The sequence below is a fragment of the Podarcis tiliguerta genome (genome assembly GCF_965153285.1).
Source record: "Podarcis tiliguerta genome assembly, chromosome: 11".
Classification (NCBI taxonomy): Eukaryota; Metazoa; Chordata; class Lepidosauria; order Squamata; family Lacertidae; genus Podarcis; species Podarcis tiliguerta.
Genome location: NC_139544.1, coordinates 18,175,170 through 18,197,239, shown reverse-complemented (window position 1 = coordinate 18,197,239; position 22,070 = coordinate 18,175,170). Strand labels below are relative to the sequence as shown.

Below are 22,070 nucleotides of genomic sequence, written 5' to 3'. Positions count from 1 at the left end.
CTGGATGATAGCAGACCTTGGAAAGTTAATGCTGGTCAGAATAGACAATACTGAGTTAGATGTATGTTTGTGAGGTCATGCCATTATTACTATGACCACAGTGCTATCAGGGCACATTGACAATCAGTAGTGAATGGTGCAATGGGATAGCAGCACTCACCTCAACTCTCAACAGCTGTCATTGCTGCTTACTGCAGCAAGGCAATAGGAAGGTCAGTTGCAAACACACCAGCAGCAGCATTGATCTGGCTTAGCTGGTGCATTTGCACCGTGTTGACCTCCCCATTGCCTTGCCCCTCACCCTCCCCAACCTGGTGGACACCAGTGACATTAGGTGAGTCCCACCATCTCCCTGTCAGCTGCTACTGCAAGATACTGGATGTAAGAAAGAAGAATGAAGAAGTATCCTGTTCTATGGAGTGACATAACCAAATTCCAAATGTCCACATTTTTATACATCCTTGAGTCTTATCAACTGAAACTCATTCAACACACAACATGACTGCTCTGGACCCCTCCTGAGATCCATCTGCTGTAACAGTGGAGTCAAGGTCCCAGCAGATGCGGGTGATATTATCCACAAAGTGCTTTGCAAACAGGTCACAGCCAGCTATCAGTTCTGTCAATCTCCTTCAGGCCAGACTGTAAAAGGCCCCACCTGGAAAAGCTCTGCGGGATGGCACAATGAGAATGCAATAGAGGCCACAAAGTATGCCTTCTTTGCTGCCTTTACTGCTGCTAGGTAGGTTCAATAATGAACCACTGTTCAGTTGCATTTGACTGGAGTTTTCATCTACTCACTTTCAAGCTGTTTGTTTCCTTGCCCTAAGCTTTGGAGTATACCAGGGAGCCAAACAGGCACCGTGAAGTGGGAAAGGGTCTCAGGGGCAATCATGTCAGTAACCCAAGTTATTCAGAATTCCCAGAAGTTGATCAGGGCTTCAACAGGCCAGTTTGAAGTTGATCAGGGCTTCAACAGGCCAGTCTATCAGCCAGAAAATCCCCAGAGCCATTTGAAACCCATTGGCTCCATCAGCTTCCAAGGGCAGACCATCCTCAGAAGTCCCACACCTCTATAGAGGGGGAAAGGTGCTGAAAGTTGGCTTCATTAGCTACGAACCCCAAAATCTGGGATCCTCTCGAAAATGGTGCCAAAGTTTATTCACACCTGGGTTTGAGTGGGTATTGCTGTTACAATATGAGAACATTGCAGCTGCAGACAGCCAGCTTGTTGACATCATGTGATATGGCTAGCTGTGGGAAAGTAAATTCCTGGAATTTCACAGGCTTTGGGAGTCTGTGTCCAGTGTGTAATTTGAGACCTTCCTGTTGCGTTTGTAAAGGAAGTCTTTGTCACTTGCTTGCTGAAGTCTGAACTGATCGGACATGTTTTATGTAGTGCTGCAAAGTCAGAAATAAAAGGATGTAAATAGATTTCTGGCTATCTCCTTTCCCTGCTAGGGAAGCAAGGAGGGAGGGGGTGTGCATTTTCCCACGCTGGGAGATGTCGCCTATTGAGACCTATCCTGGACTTGTGGGGATTGCAGCCAGGGAGGTCACCAGTAAACAAGCCGGGAGCCTGGGAGAGATGCCAGTCTCTCCCAAAGAGGCTTGTTTTCCAACAATTGCTCCATTTGTGGGGCACTGCAAAATACGGTTTTTCCCCTGCAAAACGCTACAAAACTTTTGCAAAACTTTGGCGCCAGTATGGAGTAAATTGGACAATGTTGGGTTTGGAGGCATTAGCTACATTTTGATGTATCAATTACTCCGTTTGTGGGTTGCTGCAAAACGTGGGGGTTTTGCTGCAAAACTCTGCAAAACGATTGCAAAACTTTGACACCCATTTCGTGGGGATCCCAGATTTTGTGATTCATTGTTAATTAAGCTCTGAAAGTCTCAATCTCAGCAGGAAGTGATCTGACCATGACAAGGGACTGATGTCAATACCCCCCATTTTCAGAACCACCTCTCCCTGCCTAGTTGATAAAGCATAGTCCAGAGTGTGGCCTGCCTCATGCACCAGGCCAGTGACAAGTTGGGACAGCCCCGTGGTTGTCATGGCAGCCATGAAGTCCTGAGCCTGTGTGGTGTAGTGGTTAGGAGCGGTAGACTCATAATCTGGTGAACCAGGTTTGCTTCCTCGCTCCTCCACATGCAGCTGCTGGGTGACCTTGGGCTAGTCACACTTCTCTCTGAAGTCACTCAGCCCCACTCACCTCACAGAGTGTTTGTTGTTGGGGAGGAAGGGAAAGGAGAATGTTAGACGCTTTGAGACTCCTTCGGGTAGTGATAAAGCGGGATATCAAATCCAAACTCTTCTTCTTCTACCCCAGAGACAGTTGCCTCAGCATGAATATTGAAGTGCCCCCAAACCAGCAATCTGGGAGGCCTCAACACTGCCTCTGAGACCAGCTCTGTCAGCTCAAGCAGGAAGAATACTAGGCAGCGAGGCGGACAGCAAACCAGCAGAATCCCTAATCTGTCCCAATTGCCCAATGCCAGGAATGTGAGGCTGTAGACATTGTGAATGTTATGTTCTTTCTTTGGGGAAAATAAATTAGTCATTTCAGCGTGGCCACAAGCCTTCTCTAGCAGGGGCACTTGGAACAGCCAGTATGGGATGAGATGCAGAGAAAATTAAAAGAGTCCAGGGCAGGAAGCCAGAAGAAATTTTTTTCCATAACTAGCAGCTCCCACAAGGCTTAACCACAGTAGCTACCAAAGGATGCTGCATTATAAACTGCTCCTTCTAACTCAAACTCTTTCCACAGCCCCTTATTTAGCATAGTTTTAAGTGATATGAGCTTCCTTTGCCTTGCTGTCCCATAACCTCAATAAAACATGAATTATCTCATTTCACTTCCTACAGCATCTGCTTCCCAATTGCGCAGTTATGTAAACGTTGGTGGTAGTGTGTATTCTCTTTACAACACATGAAGACTCTGGGTTGCTTTCCAGGTTTGCCTTTTATAAATGGCAAAAGGATTTACATTTCTTACCATTTAATAATATGCAATGGCCCCAGGCAGCAGTAACTGGACTTGTTGTGGCTTGCTATTCTAAAAAAATAAAATCTGTTATTTTCCTTCAAGATAATCCTAATGTACACCATTGTCATTTGCTGTTAAAGGCATCCATATTTAAACTGCTGTTCTTCTGGATGACATTTGAGTCTCAAAATGCAAAGCATCTTTTGTTACTTGGTATTAGAATAAATAGAACATCTCAAAGTGGAATTAAAGGAGTGTCATTTGTGGTCCTTGGCACATCAGCAGAAGATGCTTGTAATATATGTTTGATTACACTTCACAGTGAAAATATCTGCTTGTTTTGATTCAAAATGTTTGGCACTGTGCCTTATTCTTAGAATATGCTTCATGGCCCAATGCTATGAACAATGGACTTGAAGCAATGATCTACAGAAGCTGGCATAAGGGTCTTAGCATGGTGCTTAGTGTTGCATAGTGATTAACCATCCTCTCAACTCAGATCCGTCTAGAGTCCTACTATGTGAGTCCTTTCTCCCTATACCCTGTCTCAAATTCTGCTCAAAACACCGTGTGTCGCTTAATACACAGAATCTTAACACTTGCACATACATATTTTACAGGAATTGCTGATACTTTTATGAGATGTGGGACAATGGATCCTTTGAGATATAGATATGTATTTCCTGCCGGGGTGGGGTGGGGGGAATCAAAATGGACTTTTGACTCCAGCTGGAGGTGAATGTCTATCACGATGCCTTCCGACCTAAAGAACCAATGTCTGAAGTGTACTATGACATTTGAAGAATCTCTGATGTGCACAAAGGATGTCGTACAAGAGAGATGGAGAACCAATGGACTTCCAGATGCTGTTGAACTCCAACTCTCATCATCCTGAACATTGACCATGCTGTCTGGGGCTGAAATTCAGCAACACCCAAAGGGCCACAGTCTCAGGCAGCAGAGAAACCAACCCACATGGCAGGTTGCCCGGAATGGACAAGAAAAATCTTACCATCCATTTTTATTCAATATTCACAGAGAGAGGCTTGGGAATGTGGCCTCTTGGAATAATGGTGTTGCTCCAAGTGAGCCTCCACCCCTCCTTCTCTCCCTTTATACATCATCACTAAGGGTGCTAAGATCCCAGGTTTCAGTTTCCAGTTAAAGGACCCCTAGTAGCAAGGGTCCATGGAGTTTTCTTGGCAGGGATACTGGAGTGGCTTGCTGGTTCCTCCTCCAGGTAGATCACGTTTGGTCAAAACTCTCCACTATGACCTGTTCATCTTGGGTGCCCTGCTTGGTGTAGTTCATAGCTCAAGCCCCTTCGCCATGGCAAGGCAGTGATCCATAAAGGGGGAGAGACCTCTTGAGAGTCCCATGGACTGCAAGAAGATCAAACCTATCCATTCTGAAGGAAATCAGCCCTGAGTGCTCACTGGAAGGACAGATCCTGAAGCTGAGACTCCAATACTTTGGCCACCTCATGAGAAGAGAAGACTCCCTTGAAAAGACCCTGATGTTGGGAAAGATGGAGAGCACAAGGAGAAGGGGATGACAGAGGACGAAATGGTTGGACAGTGTTCTCAAAGCTACCAGCATGAGTTTGACAAAACTGCGGGAGGCAGTGGAAGACAGAAGTGCCTGGCATGCTCTGGTCCATGGGGTCACGAAGAGTCGGACACGACTAAATAACTAAACAACAACAAGTAGCAAGGGTGGGGAAAACCCTTCCTCAGGCCTTGGAGAGCATATGCCAGTCAGAGCAGACAATATTGGCCTACATGAAATCAACTATCTGATTATGCTCAGCACCTTTACATAAGTACAGAATAAGATGTGAGAGTGTGTTGTGATATGTCAGGCTGCTATCTAACCCCACCCCACATGAGAGTAAGCCCCATTGAATTCAATAGGAATTACCTCTGAGTAATAATAATGCAGGGTTGCTGTGTTAATAACTTCAGTCCAGTGAGCTGTGCTCCAGGTCCACATAGTAGCTGATTCTCTGCGGCCGGCAAGCTTTAAACAGCAAAATGTCAACATGAAATACAATTCACTTTTCTGCTTGTTGACCCATTTGGGAATTAGAATGAAAGCTAGTTGTTTATAACCCAAGTCAACTGATGGGCTACAATTATTGCATTAACAAAAAACTTCCTCCCTAGCAAGATTAATGTTGAGCCTGCTGATTAGCTTGTATTAGGAAATTAAAATATATTTAAAATAGAAGAGGAGGACATACTGATAATACCCTGGGAGAATTTAGTAGCTTTAAAAAATCAATAGGACAGAGCATTTCCTTTGTTTGCAATGGGATTTCAGTTAAGAGGACAGTCAAATCAAGTTCTGCACAGTATCTTTGACTGGGGAAGTTATCTGTGGAACACTGATTAGTTTCGAGTACCTATTTCTGTCCTCACTTAACTTCTTCAGTCAATGTTGATTATCAGTCCACATCCCGACTTCTTTCTAATTGCATGTTAAAAAATACCGCTGTCTAACTTGACCACTTAACTTGCGGCGATGCTGCTTGGTAATATGGAAGTACAAAACTTTTCAGCCTGTGCTTCCAACATGGATTTAAGGAAAATGCATTGTATGTAATTTCGGAAAAGGCAAAAAATGAAATATGAGTCTTCTTCTGGTGATATGATTCAACATCACCTATATCAGAGCAGAGAGGATGAGCATGCCAGCTCCATTTCCTCAACACTGCTCTCATCTCCTCACAACTCAGGAAAGGTGAATTTGTGAAGCTGGGAACCTCTTGGACCCACAGAGTTTGGAAAATCAGGGTTCTCAAACACTCAACACCATACAACACCACCAGTGGTGTTGGAGGAGACTCTTGAGAGTCCCATGGACCGCAAGAAGATCAAACCTATCCATTCTGAAGGAAATCAGCCCTGAGTGCTCACTGGAAGGACAGATCCTGAAGCTGAGGCTCCAATACTTTGGCCTCCTCATGAGAAGAGAAGACTCCCTGGAAAAGACCCTGATGTTGGGAAAGATGGAGGGCACAAGGAGAAGGGGACGACAGAGGACGAGATGGTTGGACAGTGTTCTCGAAGCTACCAGCATGAGTTTGACCAAACTGCGGGAAGCAGTGGAAGACAGGAGTGCCTGGCATGTTCTGGTCCATGGCGTCACGAAGAGTCGGACACGACTAAATAACTAAACAACAACAAACACTCAAAGCTCTAAAACACACGGATTGCTCCATTGGTTCTAAAAGTTCCCCAATTCTGACAGTCACCATCCATAAGAATACAAGAGGAGCTTGCTGGAACCGGCCAATGACCCATCTTAGTGCAGCATCCTATTCTCTCAGTGGCTAACCAGATGCCTGTAGGAAGCCTGCCTCAGCACTCTGCATGTCCCTACTGCCCCCTCAAGGATGGTTCCCAAATCCCTCTCTTACCAAGGATGGTTCCCAAATCCCTCTCATCTCTGTTTCTCCCCTGATTTGGGGCATCCAAATTACCTGGCCTTGTTTCCAATATGGAAGCAAGGTGAGTGTTGTGAGTTACCAAGGTCTGCAGTCACCATTTCTATTGTTTTGTTTTTATTGATTTCAGAATCCTATTCAGAGCGTTGTGTACACATGGCTTGCTCCTGTTCTCAGTCCTCAGTCTATCATCGTCTTCCCACTCCTTGGCATTCCTGATACACATGCAGTTTGCTACAGATTTCCGTTCCCTGTGTTCATTACAGTGGTACCTCAGGTTAAGTACTTAATTTGTTCCGGAGGTCCGTACTTAACCTGAAACTGTTCTTTTTTTTTTTTTTTTTATAAATTTTTTTTTTATAAATTTTTTTATTGCGTTTCTTTCCATAATTTTATAGGTTTATAAACAAATAAAGTAGTTACAAGAAACAAATTTTCTCTTTTTTAACAACAAAAACAAAATAAAACTTGGACTTCCCCACCCCTTCCGATTCTGCGTTCTTTGCATTAACAATGTCAGCATTTTGTTACCTTATTTCATACCTTGTTGTAACTTTCGAATGTTATGTATCCAAATACAATATATTATATCTCAATTTCAATACCTTTAAAATAAACATAACATATTCAATTTAAATTGTCTCCTTTTCTCTTTTGTCACTAATTTTACCATTTACTTAATCATACTCGCAGAAGCTTAACGTTTCCTAATCATGCACTTTCTTAGGATTCATACAGCTTATAATATTTTTCCAGATAATCTTTAAATTTTCCCCAGTCCTCCTCAATTGTTTCTTTATCCAAATCTCGGATTCTGCCGGTCAGTTCAGCTATCTCCATGTAGTCCATCAACTGCGTCTGCCAGTCCTCCAGCGTGGGCAAATCTTGAGTCTTCCAACTCTTTGCAATGAGTATTCTTGCTGCTGTGCTAGCGTACATAAACAAAGTTCTATCTTTCTTTGACATTTTCTGGTCCACCATGCCCAACAGGAAGGCCTCTGGTTTCTTAGGAAAGGTATACCTAAATACCTTTTTCAATTCATTATAAATCATTTCCCAGAAGGCCTTCACTTTTGGGCAGGTCCACCAGAGATGGAAGAAAGTCCCCTCTGCTTCCTTACACTTCCAACATTTGTTGTCAGACAGGTGATGCATCTTGGCTAGCCTGACTGGGGTCATGTACCACCGGTATATCATTTTCATAATGTTTTCCTTCAAGGCACTAGATGCCGTGAATTTCATTCCGGTGTTCCATAACCTTTCCCAGTCTTCAAACATAATATTATGTCCAACATCCTGTGCCCATTTTATCATAGCAGATTTAACTGTCTCATCCTGTGTGTTCCACATAAGCAGCAAGTTATACATTCTAGATAAAATCTTGGTCTTTGGTTCTAACAATTCTGTCTCTAGTTTCGATTTCCCCTCCTGGAAACCAACCTTTTTATCCATTTTAAAAACCTCTTGAATTTGAGCATAATGTAACCAATCTCGCACCTTGTTTTTTAATTTGTCCTGGCTCTGCAACTTCCAACCGTCTCCAATTTTTTCAATTAATTCCCAATATTTCGGCCAATAGGCCTCCATATTGGGTCTTTTTCGAGCTTTGGCCTCCACCGGTGATAGCCACCTCGGTGTTTTACTCTCTAATAAGTCTTTATATTTCATCCAGACTGCAAAAATCGCTTTTCTGACAATATGGCTTTTAAACAATTTGTGAACTTTAACCTTGTCATACCATAGATATGCATGCCAACCAAATGCATTATCAAAACCTTCCAGATCTAGGACGTCGGTGTTTTCTAGCAAAAACCAATCTTTCAGCCAGCAGAAGGCTGCAGCTTCATAGTACAACCTCAAATCCGGCAGGGCAAACCCCCCTCTTTCTTTTGAATCAGTTAATATTTTATACTTTATTCGGGGCTTTTTGCCCTGCCAGACAAACTTAGATATATCCTTCTGCCATTTTCCAAAACATTCCTCTCTGTCCACGATCTGTAGGGTTTGAAACAAGAATAACATTTTCGGCAATACATTCATTTTAATTGCTGCAATCCTTCCCAACAAGGAAAGTTTCAATCTTGACCAAATTTCTAAATCCTTCTTTACTTCCAACCAGCATTTTTCATAATTGTCCTTAAATAAATTCAAATTTTTGGAAGACAAATAGATCCCTAGGTATTTCACTTTCTTTACCACATTTAATTCTGTTTCTCTCTGAAACCCCTCTGTTTCTGTAAGTGTCAAATTCTTGGTCAAAACCTTGGTTTTTTGTTTGTTCAACTTAAACCCCGCCACCTGACCAAACTCAGATATAAGTTCAAGAACTCTTTTTGTACTGGATTCTGGCTCCTGCAATGTCAAAACTAGGTCATCTGCAAAAGCTTTAAGTTTATATTGTTTCACTCCGACCTCTATCCCTTGTACCAGCCGGTCCTCCCTTATCATGTTCAATAGCACCTCCAGGACTGAAATGAATAAAAGAGGGGATAGAGGGCACCCTTGTCGTGTCCCTTTTTCAATTTTGAACTCCTCCGTCACCACATTGTTCACTATTAATTTGGCCTTTTGCTCTGAATAAATTGCTCGTAACCCATTTTCAAACCCCCGCCCCACTCCCATCCCTTCCAAGTTTTTCTTCATGAACATCCAAGATATATTGTCAAATGCTTTCTCCGCATCAACAAAAATTAACACCGCCCTTGTGTTCCTGTTAGTTTGTAAAAGTTCCAAAATATCGATGATGTTTCTGGTATTCTCATATAAATGTCTACCAGGGAGAAAGCCTGCTTGGTCTTTGTGAATTACTTCAATTAAAACTTTTTTAAGTCTACTTGCCAAAATGTCTGCAAATATTTTGTAATCCACATTCAGGAGTGAGATGGGGCGGTAGTTCTTGAGTTGAGTCTTTTCAGATTCTATCTTAGGTATCAATGTGATGAACGCTTCTTTCCACGTTTCTGGTGCCCTCTTCCCATCCATGATCTGGTTGCATACCTCCAACAAGGGTTGTGTTAAATAGTCTTTCAAAGTCTTGTAGTATTTGGAGGTAAGCCCATCCGGGCCTGGAGATTTGCCTAGTTGCATGTTCTGAATGGCACTTTCAATTTCCTGGGTGGTTATTGTAGAGTTCAAGATTGATCTTTTATCTTGAGTTATTTTTGATAGTCCATTTGTCTTTAAAAAATGATCTATCTCTGATTCTTTCTGAGGCCCCTGTACATAAAGTTCTTTAAAATATCTGTGGAAGCACTTCCTAATTTCCTCTGGTTTCTGCACCGTTCTTCCTTCAATCTCTAGATTTGTAACTGTATTCAACTTTTGTCTTTTTTTCAGCTGCCAAGCTAGCAGCTTTCCACATTTATTTGCTGATTCAAAGGATCTTTGCTTCATCTGTTTTATTTTCCATTCAATCTCCTGATTAATCAATTTTGAATATTCTGCTTGATGGAATTTAATTTCTCTCAACAGATCCTTTGACTTTGGTTTAGTTCTCAATTTTTTCTCTCCTTGATGTATTTTCTCCAGTATTTTATCTTTCTTTCCATTCCAGAGCTTCTTCTTAATTGTATTCTGTTGTATCAGAAACCCCCTCATGACAGCTTTGCTTGCGTCCCAGATCGTTCTTTTTTCTACTGTAGTATTCAAATTTATCTCAAAATAGTCCTTTAATGTTTTTTGGGCCTTTTTCACAATCTCTTGATCTCTTAAAAGAGTGTCATTCATTCTCCATCTGAAGGAACCGGTTTGAGTAAGTCTGAGATCTAATTTCAGAGCGTTGTGGTCGGAGCATGTTTTTGGGCAGATTTCCACCTTTTTAGTCTTGGGTGCCAGCCCCCTGGAGGTCCAGATTTGGTCGATCCTTGACCAGGACAGGTGGGCCTCAGAGAAGAAAGTTCCTTCTTTACCTAGGGGGTTCTTTGTCCTCCATATATCAATCAAATCCAGATTGTCAGTCATTTCAAAAAAAGTTTTAGGCAGTCTGCCGTCTGATGTTAGATTTTGGTTATAAGACTTATCCATATGTGTAGACACCACTCCATTCATGTCTCCCATCATTATGATGTTAGCATAGTCCAGATAGTCCAGCAGCGTCTCATGCAGCTTCTTGAAAAACTCTGATTTCCCGTCGTTTGGAGCATAAATTCCTAGTATCAATATTTTTTCTCCTTGGGTCTGGATTTCAATTGCCAGAATTCTTCCATATTCATCTTTGAATAAAAATTTAGGTATCAGGCTCTCCTTAGCATAAATCACCACTCCTCTTTTCTTTACCTTGTCTGAGGAAATAAACTCTTGGCCTAGTCTTTTGTTGACCAAAACTTTCCTGTGGAGCCTGGTCACATGGGTTTCTTGTAAACAAATAATATCCAATTGTTCTTTCTTCAATATATGAAACAGTTTCCTTCTTTTCTCCGGGGAATTTCCGCCATTTATATTCCAACTGAGTAGCTGCAGAGACATCCTGAACTATTCTGTTACACCTAGAGCGGTGTATCTTCTTTTTCCTCTAATTCCGAGGGTTTAGGCGTCCCTCCGCCTGCTGGCAGAGTGGGTCCTGGTTTAAGTATAGGCCAAAGGGCTGCTGCTTCTTTTTGGAGATCTTCTCCGTGGTCGTGCTGGAACTTTTGTAGATCCTCTGGTAATCTTATTTTAACCTTCTTCTGTTTGTAAGTAAATGATAGTCCTTGTGGGAACTCCCACCTATAAGGGATTGAGTTAAGTCTCAACAACTTAGCCAATTCTGAATAGGTGGCTCTCAGATCCAATAGCTGTTTAGGAATATCTCGGTAGATTTCCACCCTTTTCTCTTGTATCTCAATTGAGTTTTTGAAGTGTAGGCCTAATATTTTGTCTCTCTCCTCTCTTGATCTCAAAGCTATTAGACAGTCTCTAGATCTATCTTTTCTTACCAATCTTCCCAGTCGAAAAGCCGATACTATTTTAAAATCACTTTCTTCTTTTAAGCCCCAGAACTTTGAAAATTCTGTTGTCAAAAATCCAATCAAATCTTCTTGTTCGATTTCTGGGACCGCCCTAAGCCTAAGATTAGTCTCCCGGTTTTTCAGTTCCACCAAAGAGAGATAGGTTTGTTGGTCCCCTATCTGTTTATGCAGAGGCTTGACTTCTGCTTTAACTTCCTCAACCTCTTTTTTAGCTGATGTTGCAATTTCAACGGCTTCCCCTGCCAATTTACGGTTCTCTTCCGTTGCTCCTTGCAATTTTTCAATTGCTTGGGTGTGTTGGGAAACCTGATCTGTCAATTTCTGGATCGAGGATGTAGCTTGGTCAATTTTTGTTGATTGGTTATCAATTTTTTGATTTAATGTTGACAATTGTTCCAAAACTTGTTTCAGTGCTGCCTCTGCTCCTCCTGATGCCATATCTTCCTCTTCAGATTTTTCAGGCTTTTCACTTTCTACTTTTTGTGTTGCAAGCACAGCAGGCACTGATAGTCTACGTCCCTGAGTTAAAGTTGTTTGCAAAAGCTGTGCCTGCTTTTTTGCTTTTTCTTTTTCCTTAGCTTCCTTAGCTTTGGCTGCTCTTGTCTTTCCTGTACCACTCATCAGTCAATGTTCAAGGTCAGATGTTGTAATCCCATGGGAAAGACAAGTCCAAATTTATAAACAGTCTGGAGAAAGAAGGTAAGCAAAAAAACTTTTCCCAGGCCTTTGTTATCCAATGTCCTCTAGGGGGAGTGCCACCAAAAGTTAGTAAGAAGAAGGTAACTTTTCCGCCATTAAAGTTTCCGTTTTCAAAAACAATTTTAAAAGCAAGTTAGTTCCAAAACACTAAGAAAAAAGTCCTGCAGAGCACTTTAAAACGTTTAACAATGTTCCAACAAGGTGCCTGCAATTGTATCCACTCAAACTAAGTAAGCCCAAAAGTTGCACTTCAGTTACAAAAGTATCTGGAAGTTTGTAACAGTTCCGCAGTCAAGCAACTTCACCCGGCCACCCGAAGATTTGGGGTTAGAGTCTTCCCTCGCCCCATGGGGGACCGCTCCAAGTCCAATTTAAACTGTATTTTTTCTTCCTTTAAGAATAGAATTTCAAGTGTGCACGAAAGTCCCACTTTAAAGCCTTAAAGCTTCCCTGTTCACAGCGCTTTCCGCTCTTTAAACAGTCTGCTTTGATCTTATAAGCAGTGCCGGAAGACGGACTTCCTCTTTCTCGTCTCCCGGTTTCAGCCAAATTTCTTCAAGTTATTGTAACAAATCTTAAGTCCTTACTCACGGGTTTGCTGTTTCAGAGTAGTATTTTTTGGAAGAAAGGTCAGCGCTCATCCGTGACAGCCGCGCGGCTTCGCCTCCGCAGAAAGAGCGATGAACTCACAGCACCGCTCCCCCTCCTTCACTCCGGAGCCCCTTACGGGGTCCCTTCCGCGAATTTGGGGTCGCTCCAGGTGCCCGCCGAGTCCCACGGCCACGGACTCTCTCTGTCCGTGGTTTTTCTTGATGGGTTGCCGCTGCGCCGTAGCGAAACAACCCTTTTCTGCGGTGCCCCTCTTCAGAGCTCGAAGAGGTCCGCCATCACGGTTTCGCGCCGCCTCCGGAAGTAACCTGAAACTGTTCTTAACCTGAAGCACCACTTTAGCTAAGGGGGCCTCCTGCTGCTGCCATGCCGGCAGAGCACGATTTCTGTTCTCATCCTGAAGCAGAGTTCTTAACCCGAGGTACTACTTCTGGGTTAGCGGAGTCTGTAACCTGAAGCATATGTAACGCGAGGTACCACTGTATTGTCTTTGTTTCCCCAAACTCTCCATTGCTGATATGAATGTGTACATTGATAAAGCACTTCAAAAACTGATGTGATCATAATTACAGCTGGATCTAGATTCTTGTGTGTTTTATCAATGCACAGAAGTGTGTGTGTTGGCATTTCAGAAGCAATGGGAATAAATTGAGGTGAGGCATGAAAAATGGGGAGGAGATAGAAATAGACAAGCTTCCCCACTTTAGTAATCTCCAAGTCATTCTGACCTGAGTCCAACCTGCCTTGCAATTTTGCATTGACTCATAACTGGTTCGTTGTTTTACCAATCTGCAGGAATCTGTGTGTGCTGTGTATCACCAGCACAGTTACTATTTATAGTTACTATTGTTGACATTTCAAAAGCAAGGAGGGATGGGGGAAACCCCATTTCACTTCAATGTATCTGCCTACACCTTTCTGTAATTAGAAAAGAAAATATGAAAAGTGGGGGAAGGGGTTGGAAATTAACTCCCCCACTTGGGTGATCGGCACCCAAATTTGGCATTAGCTCAAAATAGAAGAAGAAGAAGAGTTTGGATTTGATATCCCGCCTTTCACTCCCTTTAAGGAGTCTCAAAGCGGCTAACATTCTCCTTTCCCTTCCTCCCCCACAACAAACACTCTGTGAGGTGAGTGGGGCTGAGAGACTTCAAAGAAGTGTGACTGGCCCAAGGTCACCCAGCAGCTGCATGTGGAGGAGCGGAGACGCGAACCCGGTTACCCAGATTACGTGACTACCGCTCTTAACCACTACACCACACTGGCTCTCAAAATAGCTTAGCACTAGCCCTCTCATCTGCCACTTTCACTCTTTCTCACCTCTTCCTGCATTTTCACAAACTTATCAAGCTTTTAGGGTAGAGGAGGGAAAACAGCAGCCACCTCTAAAGCTAAAGGGTTTCCTTTAAGCTCTCCCTGCTGACATGAACTCCAAGTGTTGTTTTTTTATTCCTTCTAACTTATTGACCAGAAGCATTTTTTTAAAAAAAATGAATATAGACTTAAGCTGACAGCTGTTGCTTCACCTTTCAGTGAAGATTTCTGAATGTGCTAAGAGCTTGCATTGCTTATTCCAGTAAGTGTTCAAAGTATTTATATTAGCACTATAGTAGTGATAGCAGTAGCAGAATCTACGGATTGCAGACAGCTCTCCCATAGGGCCAACACTACTGAAAGGGAAGGTCTTGACAGCCTTTTTAAAAATTTTATAAACAAGAATAATGTTATAGAAATAAGTATACCAAGTTTTCTCATGTCATTTGTATATCACAAAATAGCATAATAAATGTGGAAAAATATCTACAGCATATGTTTTATTATTAGGGGTCAATAAAAAGTTCTTGGTTCATGAATTGGTTTAAACAATTAGGAAGAAGAAGAAGAACAAAGGGGGGAAGGGGGGAGTGGTGAGTGGGGTGGTTATGCTTCTTTTATTTTACTTAGTGTGTGTGAGGGGTTGTGTCAGCGTTACTTGTATGGGTTCTTACTATTCACTTGTTGTATTTCCTTGGTGGTGAGAGAGGTTGGGGGTGGCTTAGGGTGTGTTTGGTTGTCTTTGGTTGGCTGTAGTGAGAATTGTTTTTGTGTGAGAGAAGGATGTGAGTGTGTATTTTTGAATCAGGTTAACCAGATTGATTCATATGCTATCGGCAGATTCTTCTTGTTGGACTGTGTATGTGATAAAGGGGAACCAAACCGGGGTGAAGGCGTCTTCTTCTATTTATCCCCACATCAGCTTCACTTTATTGGTGAGTTTCTCTAATAAGGCTGTTTCCCATACTATTTGATACCATTGGTCACCTGAAGACTAGCTTTTCAAAGTCTTCAGATGACTCTTCTCCTTTGTGGAGACAACATTTTGCAAACACAGTCAGCATGGCCCATTGGGAGCTCTCCAGGGTCCTGATTCATGAGACAGAATCGCTATCACCTCTCAGGAGATCTCACACAACAAGAGAATAATTAATTATGAGTTAAAGAGGTTTGGGGGAGAATTATAGCTGGTTCTATATGAGGATATGACTTATATCAGTTAAAGATGGGGAGCTGGTGAAAGAAGATAATCAAAGGAAGTGCTCAGATACAGGATGAATTCCTTTGAAGAAAAGCCATGGTAGAATTGACTAGGGAGGTGGAGAACAGTGTCTTCCTTCCCTGCCATTTCATAGCTCAAAGTGCTTCCAAAGGATATTAGGTTTTGACTTCAGACTCATCATCTGGTCATTGATTTCCCCAGATCTTTGCTACTTCTGTGAAAATATGGAGGGAGCGAGACAAGAAGGGAGGGGATTGAAACCAATTATGCTACTAAGGAGCTGAGAGAACAATGGCAAAAAAAACGTTATTGGGGGCATAGACAGAAGCAGGGGATACATTCCCCACAGAGAAGGGTAAAATTGTCTATTTAAATTATTTGGAAAACTAGACATTGGTCAATCCCCAAATGTATGCCTTTTCTCATCTTGTTTCCTCTCAAGATATTTTGGTGCCTTGAGACAGAAGCCATCTTCTATTCCATGAGAAGAAGTGTGAAAACCTATGACACTGTTGATGGGACAGTCTGAGGAGAAACTTACAGTGCAGGGTAAGTCACATGGCATACATAGCTATGTCCTCAAGCTTATCACTGCTGCCATTCACACACACACACACACACACACACACACACACACACACACCCTACCAAATGTGTTATGCTAGACTGCCTCACTTTGCTGAAGAGCATAGCTGGCCCTGTTCCCTCTTTTCTGGCATTGAAATAAATATTTGGAGAAAATTTTCAAGGAAATCCTCCCACTTTAATTTTGCTTGCAAAAAAAGTTATATTTATATTAACAGTCTATTTTAACCTTCCATTCTCAATTATGAGTGCCGTTACATTTTTATGTTTTCTTGGAGAGGATCAGGAATATTGAGTTCAGCACAATATTTGGTAGACCTTTTCTTATTCTGCTCTTGACAGCTTGCATTCACATATTAAATTTAACTGTCTTAGTCAATGTCACCTGGCTAAGTGATAGTGTCCTGAAGAGTTCATTGTTTCAAGAAGAAGCCCTCAGAACACTTCTAGAGATGACCAAAAGGTCACATAGATCCCACCTGCTGTCTTCCAAAGCTAAAGAAGCAATGACAGAGCCTTCAGAGGCACAAAAATGAAGTTTTGGCTTGCTTCTTAAAAAAACTTAGTATGCCTCAAAGAAATGAGATTTTATTATTCACGAATAGCAAAGGTATTGCCAGTTGTATGCAATTTGGCACTGTATACAACCTGAAGTAGTGACAGGGTGAAATAGAATTCCAATGACTTTATTATTCTGTTTGAGGGGAAATGGAAATCTATGATTCATAAGGAACTACTAACATTTATTCTTACTGTAGCAAGACCTGGAAGAGCACAGAATTAGACTTTCCCCCCCATAATGTCTCCACCAAGTATGGTCATTGGCCTAAGTGGAAAAACTCACTAAGTAATTCCTAGCAATAAGAAACAACAAACAAGGTAACTTTTTGCAAAATGGTGCTGTTTTACTGATCAACCACCACCACCACCACCACAACAACAGAAAGGTAATTTGGGCTAATTGATTTCTTTTGAGAGGGATAACTTCACAAAACTTTTTTATAGAATAGTAGAGTTGGAAGGGATCTCAAGGATCATGTAGTCCAACCCCTGTCGTGCAGGAATCTCAGCTAAAACGTTCATGACAGATGACCATCTAACCTCCAAAGAAGGATATTCCACCACCTTCTGAGGGAGTCTGTCAAAGAGCTCTTACTGTCAGAAAGTTCTTCCTGATGTTTAGTTGTAATCTTCTTTCTAGTAACTTGAATCCATTGGTTTGGGTCTTACCCTCTGGAAAGCAGAAAACTAGCCTGCTCTATCTTCCATGTGACAGCCCTTTCAATATTGGTTGATGGTTATTATATCTCCTCTCAGTTTCCTCTTTCCAAGCTAAGCATACCCAACTCCCTCAACTGTTCCTCATAAGGCTTGGTTTCCAGACCCTTTATCATATTGATCATTCTTCTCTGTACACATTCAATGCTAATCTGCAAATATCATGTACATAAATGAATTTTTTGTCTGCAACAGTAAACACACTTAAAGTAAAGGTAAAGGGACCCCTGACCATTAGGTCCAGTCGTGGCTGACTCTGGGGTTGCGGTGCTCATCTCGCTTTATTGGCCCAGGGAGCCGGCGTACAGCTTCTGGGTCATGTGGCCAGCATGACTAAGCCGCTTCTGGTGAACCAGAGCAGCGCACGGAAACACCGTTTACCTTCCCGCTGGAGCGGTACCTATTTATCTACTTGCACTTTGACATGCTTTTGAACTGCTAGGTTGGCAGGAGCTGGGACCAAGCAACGGGAGCTCACCCCGTCACGGGGATTTGAACCGCCGACCTTCTGATCAGCAAGTCCTAGGCTCTGTGGTTTAACCCACAGCGCCACCCGCATCCCTGGTAAACACACTTACCTGGCACTTACCTGGCAGTAAATCTCATTGAATTCAGTGGAACTTGTGAGTTGAAATAGAATCATGGAATCATAGAATTGGAAGGGACTTCAGAGGTCATCTAGTCCAAAACCCTGCAATGCAGGAATCTCAGATAAGGCATCCATGACAAATGGCCATCCAACCTCTGCTTCAAAACCTCTGAGGAAGGAGAGTCCACAACCTCCCAAGGGAGACCTTTCCACTGTCGAACAGCTCTTACTGTCAGAAATGTACGGGGGTATACTGCAATCGTCTTGCACACATTTCCCCCCCTCCCAGAACCATTTCAACTTTTGCTAGCCTTTCCTTATTGTATTTGTTTCTTTTCAAGTTGCACTCCCATTCTCAGCTAAAAGTTGAATGCACGCATCATATGCTTTCTCTGATAAAGGGTGACAGGCTTCTTTTAATATTCAGAGCGACAGACCAAGAAGCAAAAAACCCTCTTTCCTTGATTTATATCAGATAAGTTTAAAAGCTTCACTGAAACGTGGACATTTCCCCTAAACTAACTTGGACAAGCTTTTTTAAATAATAATAAAAAGCTACGCACCATAAAAGAATAATGAGTACAGTACTATAGATCATTTCTGGGGTGGAGGGGGAGGAAATGAGAATTTGCCCTAAATAATAACGCTCACCTTTAGTTTAAGATTCATCAAAGTCTGGAAAAGAGGGAAAAGGCATTTCAGCAGTTTCACAGCTGCTGTGGTTGTGAAGGGGAGCAACGTGAATCATTCAACATAATAGAGGCCCATAGCACTCTTTTCCTTGGCATGCCAAACACTATAGAAAAAACATCATTGAATTGGCATGGTGTGAAAAAGGTGATTTGATGATGCTTAACATCTTTGACAGTATGTAAAGTCCTTTGACATTTACTGTGTCTGCCCCCATAGCACTCGTACAGATGTATTCTGGGAACAGTCAGTTTGAGGATTATTATTTTTTAAATGCAGGTCTTTTCTCCCTTTCAAGGACATTTAAGCAGACTACTCGTGTGTGTGCGTGCGTGCACATGTGCTTGTTCAAGCATAAAGGTAAAGGTACCCCTGACCATTAGGTTCAGTCGTGGCCGACTCTGGGGTTGTGGCGCTCATCTCGCTTTATTGGCCAAGGGAGCCGGCGTACAGCTTCCGGGTTATGTGGCCAGCATGACTAAGCCACTTCTGGCGAACCAGAGCAGCGCACAGAAACACCGTTTACCTTCCCGCCAGAGCGGTATCTATTTATCTACTTCCACTGGCGTGCTTTCGAACTGCTAGGTTGGCAGGAATAGGGACCGAGCAATGGGAGCTTAGTCCGTCGCGGGGATTCGAACCGCTGACCTTCTGATTGGCAAGTTTGGTTTAACCCACAGTGCCACCCACGTCCCTTGTTCAAGCATAGGCTCCTTTTAAACATAAGAACAGGAGAAAAGCACTGCTCAGTCAGGCCACAGGCCCATCTAGTTCAGCATTGTTTTCTCATAATGGGCAACTAGATGTCTGTGGGAAGCCCACAAGTGAGCATTAGTCAGGGCACAGCCTGCCACAGGGATATATCAGCCTGGTTTTGTGTTCAGTCCTGACTGTTTCTACTTTCAGGTTCAGTGGCGTAGCGTGAGGAGGGACACAGGGGCAGTTGCCCTGGGCGCAAAATTGTTAGCGCTACAAAATTTGAACACCTGGTGCTACCTCCATACAGCTGCACACTTCCATCACTTGGCTCCATGGAAAACGGCTTATCCATGCAAACCAGGAAGCAACCTCTCCAGACAACAGAATGACTTGTCTTTCCTTATCTCTGTGGCTGCAATCTCTTGGGTGATGCAGATGCCATTAGGCCGTTGAATATGCAGGCGTACTCCATTTCCCTCCCTCCCACAATCCACTCTGCATGGCCCTGGGAGCTGGCAACCCACGCTATGCCACTGTTCGAGTGGGATTCAGACACATATCACAAATTTACATGGATAGTCTTGCTTGAACCGAAAAGCATGCCAAAAACATGGGAACAAGGTGCGGGAACTGGCACACTGAAAGATTAGTTCTTTCAAGTGTGGAATTATAATTATGTTGCACTTGCAAAAGTGGCAGTACTGCGGATCGAAGTGGTCAAATGGGCAAAGCAATCCTTCAAGTCCCAAGTTGGTAAAAAAAACAACCCAACAACCGGCACCCACTACAGAGCTCTGAGTTATATGCTGACAAGGTCTCATTCCTGCCGGCAACCATGCATTCTGCACTTCAGTTTCAGGACCAAGCACAAGTGAAACACCAGAGGAGACTGACATCAGAAAAAGGGAAGCATTGTGTCAGGATCCCACACAAATATTCACTGACCTTTTCCTTCACTAGGACTAATGAACTCAGTAGTGCTGCCATCCATATTCATACTCAGAAGTAAGTCACATAGAGTTTAGTGGGGCTTACTCCTCGGTTTGCATATAGGATTGAAACCCACCCAATGAATATATGAAGGACTGGATCCCGTCGACTGTTCCAATTATTCTTCGGTGAAAATAGTTTCTGTCAATATGATTTTTGAACAAGAGTTCGAAATCACTGTCACAGGATTTCCTTGAGTTATATTTGTTAACCTAAAATACAGACTAAAATGGGAGAGGAGGGAGAGAGAGAGAGCCATTCAACATAAAATGAAATGAGACAAAACATTTCAGTTAAGGAAACTAAGCGAAGTAAACTGATGGGTGCCTCTAAATCACCTGGAAGCATTGGGTAATATAGACTGATAAAATGTTTCAAATCTAATGACCCGAAACTGTACTAAATAAAGCTCACATGTGGTTTGTGGGTTTTTTGTGTGGTTTTTTAATGAAGCCACAATTTTGAGCATAATTACAAACCAGCCTACCAGCATCTTGGAGAATATGCAGTAGGAAATAGCCAAAGCTGGGCAAATAAATCTAGTGTAATAAAATCCCCTTTTGTGCCTGAAAATGAAATAGAATCCCTGAAGTCAATAAAACACCTCGCTGCCCTCAAATACTCACAAACGCCCACAAAATGAAATCATCATAAAATGAAATAAGGAAAATAAAACACTTTGCAGAGATCCCATATTTCATTGGGGCATAATGTATACATAAAACCCATTTATCTGTATGAAACACCTTGGAATCGACAGCTTTACATGATTCGGGTCTTGTTTCTCAGCTACTCAAGGCATTTCCACGGCCTGGCAGAACGGTAATATAAACCTCATTCAGTTGTGGTCAATCAGCTTAGTTAGTCAGCTCCACTACACAAAGCCTTTAGGGATTGATCCAATGAGCACTGCATGTGCACTTCCCGCTGAATCAAGGATTATGCACGCAAAAGCACACATCATTTTCATTGATGGATCTCTGGATGTCGTCAGGCTACTCAGACAGCTCTTAAGTCTGCACTGGATGCATGTTCGCAGCACTGAAAAACCACTAGCTTTATTTGTTTGATTGTAGGGGAGGCTGAAAGAGTACGACAAGGCTGTATATTGGGAAAGGAGTGCGACAAGGCTGTATATTGTCTCCCTGATTATTTAACTTATATGCATAATTCATCGTGCGAAAGGCTGGACTGGATGAATCCCAAGCCGGAATTAAGATTGCCGGAAGAAATATCAACAACCTCAGATATGCAGATGACTCAACCTTGATGGCAGAAAGTGAGGAGGAATTAAAGAACCTTTTAATGAGGGTGAAAAAGGAGAGTGCAAAATATGGTCTGAAGCTCAACATCAAAAAAACAAAGATCATGGCCACTGGGCCCATCACCTCCTTTCCTATCACACTACTAGGGACGTGGGTGGCACTGTGGTCTAAACCACTGAGCCTAGGGCTTGCCGATTGGAAGGTTGGCAGTTCAAATTCCTGCGACAGGGTGAGCTCCTGTTGCTCAGTCCCAGCTCCTGCCAACCTAGCAGTTCAAAAGCACATCAAAGTGCAAGTAGAGAAATAGGTAATGCTCCGGCGGGAAGGTAAATGGTGTTTCCGTGCGCTGCTCTGGTTTCACCAGAAGTGGCTTAGTCATTGAGGATTCATAAATCAGTATGGAGCCGGTGTGTATTTTTGTCAACACCCATGTCATCAAATTCAGGTACTTCAAATTTTATTACAGTCGGGGGAAGGCTCCCCCCCCCCTTATTGAACTGTGATATGTCAGAATGCAAGAGACCCCACTGCGTTCCTGACAGTTTATATCTGATGGGACAAATCAAAATACAATGTTCATTTATCAAGGAATTCTACTTTAGAAAGAAACAGCGTGCCGCCATGAAAACCTGCATTTTGAACACAGCATGATATTCATAAATAATGAATATTCTGCTGCGTTTCAAATACCGGTGCTGATATGCCATGCTGTTTCTCTTTAAGAACACTAATCTGGAATAAAC

At 42.6% G+C, this 22,070-nt stretch overlaps 1 long non-coding RNA gene across 1 annotated transcript in view; it reads left to right on the top strand.

Annotated features, from left to right (window-relative positions):
* LOC310660162 overlaps nucleotides 1–15,723 on the top strand; it is a 70,806-nt gene extending 55,083 nt beyond the window's left edge. The window contains exon 3 of the long non-coding RNA XR_014503257.1: nucleotides 15,674–15,723. This is a non-coding gene — a long non-coding RNA (uncharacterized lncRNA). The remainder of the gene's footprint in view (nucleotides 1–15,673) is intronic.
* The last annotated feature ends 6,347 nt before the right edge of the window (nucleotides 15,724–22,070 follow it).